We start from the raw sequence: 7,967 nt of genomic DNA on the forward strand, positions 1-7,967 counted from the left end.
CTCCCTATCTCTGTAAAATCCTCCAGCCACTGCACCCCTCCCTATCTCTGTAACCTCCTCCAGTCCCGGCACCCCTCCCTATCTCTGTAACCTCCTCCAGCCCCCTACAACCCTCCCTATCTCTGTAACCTCCTCCAGCCCCTACAACCCTCCGAGATCTCTGCGCTCCTCCAATTCCGGCCTCTTGAGCTTCCCCCGATTCCCATCGCTCCACCATTGGCGGCCGTGCCTTCAGCTACCTGGGCCCTAAGCTCTGGAATTCCCTCCCTGAACCTCTTTGACTCTTTCTCTCTCTCTCTCATTCTCCCTCTCTCTCTCTCTGTCTCTCTCTCTCTCTCTCTCTCTCTCTCTCTCACTATCCCTTTTATCCATCTTTTAAGATTCTCCATGACACCGACCTCTTCTGGTCAGCTGTCGCTAATATCTCCACATGTGTCTGGGTGACATACTTTGTTTTATGACGCTCCTGTGTAGCACCTTGGGGTGATTTGTCATGTTAAAGTTGTTGTGTAAATATAAGTTGTTGCCCTTTGACCCTCGACCCCAGCTTGAGTCTTATTTTTGAGGGAATGTACAACCTCCTTAGATTTCTGTCCAAAATGTAATTTGATTATTTGTTTTGAGCCAATGCCAAGCCCCAATACCGAGCGAGAGCCTCCTCATTTGCTGAGTTTAAGGTGATGAGTCAGCCCCTTAGTCCGTAGAGGGGACTCTCCTCGGTAATGTGCAGCCTTGTTTGTGTCTCTCCACAAGCGCATGAGGGGTTTGTACAGAGGCTGCAGCGCTGGAGGGGGTCTGCACAGGGGTCCTGGCCTGTCCTGAGCTGGTTTTAGCAAGGACCACTCTGGCCTTGGCAGCTGAAAGCCAGCCATTGGACAGAGGGGGCCTGTCACACGGAGCCTGTTAGTCACTCCCCCCCGTGTCTCCTGTGCTCGGATCCAGACCATGTTGGCTGGTGGATCTGGCTCAGGAAGGGTCCTCCCCATGGGACCCCCAGATGGAAGGTGGGTCGAGCGGGTCATTCACTTGCATGTTTATTCTGCAGCTTTAATATTTTAAGAAGGTAACAATGTAGGAACATAAGAAATAGGAACAGGAGCAGGCCATTCGGCCCCTCGAGCCTACTCTCGCTGATCTGATTAAAAACAACATCAGACGGGAAGATGAAGGACCTTATTTTTTCAGAATAGAATTTGACAATGGTCCGAGCCATAACTATTACCCTGTAACCCAGCTTCACGTTTCTGGTAAGTGCGTTGTTATAATTACTCAACAATTCACATCCAACACTCAATGGGAAATAACACAAACTGTGACATTTACATATTAACACAAAACACAGCTTATTATAACACACTGTCTGATTCTCAATAACCTGGTGATCGCTTCCAGTTCAGTCCTAAAGCAACCTCTAATACTCACTTTAATATCAATGATTAAATGTGTTGACTGTGTCCATCAATGTTATCAGGTTATCCACTCCCATCGATCTCTCTAATCCTGTCCAGAGGACTGACATATCGACTGAAGAAAGATTCATATTTCTATAGCACCTTTCACCACCTCAGCACGTACCAAATCACTTTACAGCCAATGCGCTGATTCCTGAATAGTAGTTACTATTGTAATGTGGAAAACACAGCAACAAATTTGTGCACAGCAAGCTCCCACAAATTGCAAAGTAACAAATGGCCCAGATCGCTGAGTGAATGATGGGGTAGTGCACTCCAAACTCTGGTCTGCTCCTCCACCCTTACCCACTGTTATCAGTTCAAGTGTCTCGGAGTGAACATGTATTAAGCTGAGAGACAGAAACACCAAAGTCTCAAAGCAGGAAATTCTCTCCTGATCATTGTAATCTCCCAGATCTGATATCGTCCTTGTAAAAGTGCTTTCTCTTGTGGGACTGTGATTTCTATTTGAACTGATGCTTCATGTTATATTTCTCTAAAAGGATCCATTCTCTGTCTGATAGATTTCACAGATAAACCCATGATATTCCCTGCTGAAATTATTGCAGGAAAGCGTGTGGATGTAAGCTGCACCTTCAACACAACGTGCAATGGAACAGCAGTACCTGTCTTAACCTGGGACACTCCCACTGACGTACCTGGATCAGTCTCAAACACTGTAACTCAGAATGGTGTCACTCTGACCTATACTTCTGTTCTGACCCTCATCCCATCACTCAAACACCACGGACACACTCTCAGCTGCAGAGTGAGATATCCATCTGTTTCATCAGAGTGGACCCTCGTACTAACTGTGCAAGGTAAGTGCAGACACCCTTCATTCTACATCAGCACTCCCTCAGCGCTGACCCTCTGACAGTGCAACCCCTTCTAAGTATCCACATTCTCAGGCCTCTCAAAGTGCTTCACAGTCGATAGAAGTTAAGTGATCTTTAATTGATTATTGCTGAATGAAGAGACAAGCTGTCTAAACTTTACATCTCGCACACATTATTTTCCATGGCAACACCTCCTCCAATCAGAGACCACTTGCCAACCAATCAGCACTCTCTTCCCTTTATATATAAATTGTTGTTCATTTTCTGTTGGTAAAACTGCGAGCTGTCTTGTTGTGTCCTGCCCTGACATCTCAATGTCACAATGAACAGAACAATTTCCAACAATGAGCTGTGGTTGGTGATTCCTCACGTTACATCCGGGGACACTGGAGACTATCAGTGTGTGGCAGAGAATGAACATGGAGCAGTGGAGGGGTCCATAACCATCACTGTGGAACGTGAGTGTACACAGACTTCAACATCACTCTCAGGTTCAAACACTACACAAACACACAAATGTACAGACCTAAATAGACACCTGCAGACACACAATCCCACATGTATGAGTACACACAAGGACACACTCACAAACAAACATACTCGCACATTCTCCCCCGGGGGTTACCTGACCTCCCTCAGTGCTGCACCGGAGTATTGACCTAGATTCTGGGATTTGTGTTCCCTTTCATATCTATGGAAGAATATGGAAATTGCAAGGTCTATTACAGACACTCAGATGCACAGAGATTCTCACAGATACTCTCTGCCTCTCCAACTCTCTATCCTCCTTTCCGAAGCTTCCTGAAACCTGAACCTTTGACCAGGCACCTGTCCCAATTCCTCTTACGTGATTTTGTGTGAAATTTTGCTTAAGTATCTGAGAGTAAGAGAGAGGTGGAGAGGTTTAGGAAGGGAATTCCTGTTGGTGAAAAGCTTACATCATGTTCTCAGCTTTCCAGTGCCCATTTTTCACATGATGTCCAATGTCCATGTTCATAATGGGGATTGCTTATGTAAATGTCACGCTGTAGTTACACTCTCCCACCAGTGGTGGTATGGTAGCACTTAACCCTTGCATCTCCAAGCTTTTCCAGCAATTTCACTTCCTAATTTGCTACTATTCACCTCAACCATTCCCTGTGGGAGCGAGTTCCACATTCTCCCCTCTCTCTGGGTAAAGATTGGAACTGTTTATTTAGCGGGGTGTGTAACTCCGTGGGGGAGTCCATCTCGATCCTGCCCGATTGGCACACGCGTCCAAGATGGATTTCCACCCTGCGCTAAACGTTTCCAGAATTTTCTACAACACAATCCTGTACACAGCGATGGAGAGAAACATTGGACAGAGAGTGAAACAGCACAATGATCCATTCTCACCAATGTTCCACACTAAGGGGAAAGTTCAGATTGTCCACTCTTAGAGTGTTTACAATGAAAACATTCATTCCACATTGAATCCCAGTGGATGGGTCAATATTACAGCAAATGTTGCAGTGATATGAAGCTTGATTGTTCAGCCAGAGTGAGAGATTGAAAGCGGAGAGTCAGAAATGATTTCTTTCTGTGTGTTCTCTAGACAGTGGAGGAGAGATTCTGCACGTGATCTGATCCTGGGAATACGAGCTGTGATATTCCTTGTGGCTGTGGTTATCACTATCGCTGGAGTCTGTGTCTGGGAGGGACAAACAGTGAAAGGAAGTCGACAGACTGTTTAAAGCTTTTGTACAGCAACAATCTGGTCAGTCAGTGCGGACAAATAATGTGCAATGTTGGGTTAAGTTGTAAAGAAATTGGTCAGTGTCCTGGTTAGAATCACCTTCGTATCAGAGAGGCATTCCAGCATAGTGGGAGCCAATTCAGCCCATTGAGTCCATTCTGTCTCTCTGTAGAGCAATCCACTCAGTCCCATTCCACCGCTCTATCCCCGTATCCCTGTGAGTTTATTTCCCCTCAAGTGTCCGTCCAATTTCCTTTTGAAATCGTTCATCTTCTCCACTTCCACCATCCTCGTAGGCAGCGAGTTCCAGCTCATTACCACTCACTGGAAAATGTTCCTCCTCACATACCCCCTGACCAAAACCTTCAATCTGTGTCCCCCAGTCCTTGTACCATCAGCTAATGGCAACAGCTTCTCTTTGTCTACCTTATCTAAACCCATCATCATCTTGTACACCTCGATCAGATCCCCCCTCAATCTCTTTTGCTCCAAGGAGAACAACGCCACCTTCTCCAACCCAACCTTGTAGCTAAAATCCCTCATCCCTGTACCCATTCTGCTCAATCTCCTCCCCACCCTCTCAAGGACCCTCACTTCCTTCCCAAAGTGAGGAGAACAGAACTGGACACAATAATCTAGTTGTGACCTCACCAGAGCTTTATAAATGTTCAGCATAACCTCCCTGTGTTTGTACTCAATCCCACGATTTATGAAAAGCTTATTCCTTCCATCAGCACAAACAGCAATTTCCAAGCGGACTCCCATCAGCAGACAGAGTGCAATGAAACATCGGCATGCCTGCTTCTTAATGTACGGAGAGAAACCTGGAACGAGAGATTCTCCTCCTTCTCCTCAGCAAGCTGAAACTTTTCCTTATACCTGGTGCTCCCTAGTCCTGCTGTGTGGACACATCACAACCACGGCATTGTCTGGCTGTGTGCAGCCAACATGGTCGAATAGGAATGAACAGAAATGTGACGTTGCTAAACTCTGTTCTCTGATTGGAATGTGCTTTCTGAATGCTGCACCTTTTTCATGCTGCGATAGATTGTAAGAAGCATTTGGGTTGTGAATAAAATTACATTGATTAACACAAGTGATTAAAATGCTCAGGCTTTTCTGTAGCTATTTATAGATTAAAATTCTCATTTTGCTGCAAAATCTGGGCTCAACGACATTACTTCATCTTGTGACGATTTTGCAATCATATGAATCATTGTGCCCATCTTTATAATGGAAACTTCCCATGTAAACATGTTACATTGTAGTTAGTCACTCCTGTCATTGGGTGGTGTGATATCAAAGCTGCCTTGATGCTCAGAAACAGTGAGAAATATTCCTGTTGTACACATGAAGTTCGTGAGACAAAGGCAGTAGATGCAATTTTGTGAATCTTGTACAATGTTCTTTAGATAATGCAGCACTCCCTCAGTACTGACACTCTGACAGTACAGTACTCCCTCAGTACTGACCCTCTGGGAGTGCAGCACTCCCTCAGTATTGACCCTCTGACAGTGCAGCAATCCCTCAGTACTGACCCTCTGACAGTGCAGTACACGCTCAGTACTGACCCTCTGACAGTGCAGCACTACCTCAGTACTGATCCCGTGACAGTGCAGCACTCCCTCAGTACTGAGCCTCTGACAGTGCAGCACTCCCTCAGTACTGAGCCTCCAAGAGTGCAGCACTACCTTAGTACTGATCCTCCGACAGTGCAGCACTCCCTCAGTATTGACCCTCTGACAGTGCAGCACTCCCTCAGTACTGAGCCTCCAAGAGTGCAGCACTACCTTAGTACTGACGCTCCGACAGTGCAGCACTACCTCAGTACTGACCTTCTGACAGTGCAGCAATTTCTCAATACAAACCTTTTGAAAGTGCAGCACTCCCTCAGTACTGACCCTCTGACAGAGCAGCAATCCCTCAGTACTGACCCTCTGACAGTGCAGCACTCCCTCAGTACTGACCCTCTGACAGTGCAGCAATCCCTCAGTACTGACCCTCTGACAGTGCAGCACTACCTCGGTACTGACCCTCTGACAGTGCAGCACTCCCTCAGTTCTGACCCTCTGACAGTACAGCACTCCCTCAGTACTGACCCTCCAACAGTGCAGCACTCCCTCAGTACTGACTCTCCAACAGTACAGCACTCTCTCAGTACAGACCTTCTGAAAGTGCAGCATTCCCTCAGTACTGACCCTCTGACAGTGCAGCACTACCTCAGTACAGACCATCCAAGAGTGCAGCACTACCTCAGTACTGAGCCTCTGACAGTGCAGCACTACCTCAGTACTTACCCTCTGACAGTGCAGCACTACCCCAGTACTGACCTTCTGACAGTGCAGTACTCTTTCAGTACAGACCTTCTGAAAGTTCAGCACTCCCTCAGTACTGACTCTCCAATAGTACAGTACTCTCTCAGTACTGACCCTCTGACAGTGCAGCACTCCCTCAGTACTGAACCTCTGACAGTGCAGCACTCCCTCAGTACTGACCCTCTGACAGTGCAGCACTCCCTCAGTACTGACCCTCTGACAGTGCAGCACTCCCTCAGTACTGACCCTCCGATGGGGCCGCACTTGCTCAGTATTTACCCTCCAACAGCACATTTAAATATTAAACCTCGGAGCCATGGTAGAAAACTGACGTTACCAAACAGCAAACAACAGAAGAGAAACATCACAGAGTCATGATAAATAGGTCAAACGTTTGAGTACGTTGTAACACATTGTGGTATTATGCACTCATTCCTACTGCCTGTTTACTCAGTCCTTTGCTACTTCCTCATTTTGTTTCACAGAGACACATCAACCCTTTCTAATTAAATACACAGAGGGAGCAGCACAGGAAGAGGTCATTCAGCCCAAGCAGAGCGTATGGGCAATTCCTCCCCAGGCGAGCAGTCGGACAGGTCCTGGGTAAGTAACGGAACGATTGGAATTCACTTCTACGACCAACACCGTCATTTGTTGATGTTGTGACTTTTTAAAGACAGATTCCAATGATTGATTCCTTTGAAAGATTTCTACTGATTATTGAGATCTAGGTGTGAGGCTCAAGTCTGTTGTACAGAACAGCTTTCGAGCTCAAGGGATGAGGGAAGTGCAGAGACATGAGCTTAGGGATATTCTGAGAGGGTGAAAGGTGCTATAGAAATGCAAGTCCTTCATTGTTTTTCTTTCTGAAAGCCTAGTAACTCTCTGCAGAGCACCTATCATCCCACAGAGAATCAAATTAGTCTTTGAAGACATTGTCTAAAAGATGTTGTGATCTCTCGAGAGCTTTGGACAAGAGGTGAGGTCTCATTAACTCCTTTCTCTTTCAGAGTTTGAGAGTGAGAAGTGAATGGCATATCTGGGAGTGGACAATGATCGGGAAATCTTACTTCCTCCTGTCACTTCTCCAAGGTAATATCACCATCAGCTTGGACTGATTTATGGTTTATAGTCTTTGTAAAAGATCATTCTTATTGAGCTATAATTGGTAACTGATTCAGCAGTGAGCCAGTGTACAAACTCACACCAAGTCCCATTCACCCATCACCCCTGTGCTCACTGATATACACTGACTCCCTCTCTGACAGCAGAATTGCAGGAGAGCAGAGATCTCAGAGGGTTGTAGATTTGGAGGAGGTTGCAGAGATAGTGAGTGGAGCAGAGTGATGGAGGGATTGGAAATCAAGTGTGAAAATAACCAAATTGAGTTGTTGTTGGACTGGGAGCCAGTGTAGGTCAGCGAGTGACTTGTGGGGTTGGGGTGGGGGTGTGGGGAGGTGAAAGTTTGAGTAGAAAATCGGACACAAAACTCAGGGGATGAAATCTGTCTTGTGGCTAGGACTCTGACAGCAATGGCCTGAAATTTTTGTCTTTTGCTGATTTTAATCAGAATTTCCCATGAAGACAACACAGCAGCTCCTAGAATAGACAAGCTGTTCAGCATCACACTTCCTGTCCATTCTCA

At 46.3% G+C, this 7,967-nt stretch overlaps 1 long non-coding RNA gene across 2 annotated transcripts; it reads left to right on the plus strand.

The window, feature by feature from the left end:
- Positions 1 to 2,142: 2,142 nt before the first annotated feature.
- LOC121274004 lies at positions 2,143 to 5,100 on the plus strand. Of its 2 annotated transcripts, XR_005942143.1 has the most exons (4): positions 2,190 to 2,272; positions 2,621 to 2,748; positions 3,867 to 4,028; positions 4,742 to 5,100. It is a non-coding gene; the product is annotated as an uncharacterized LOC121274004 (long non-coding RNA). The 2 variants fall into 2 exon arrangements; XR_005942144.1 differs by lacking the exon at positions 2,621 to 2,748 and having other exon boundaries at positions 2,143 to 2,272.
- Positions 5,101 to 7,967: the final 2,867 nt, after the last annotated feature.

This window comes from Carcharodon carcharias (genome assembly GCF_017639515.1).
Source record: "Carcharodon carcharias isolate sCarCar2 chromosome 29 unlocalized genomic scaffold, sCarCar2.pri SUPER_29_unloc_15, whole genome shotgun sequence".
Lineage (NCBI taxonomy): Eukaryota > Metazoa > Chordata > Chondrichthyes > Lamniformes > Lamnidae > Carcharodon > Carcharodon carcharias.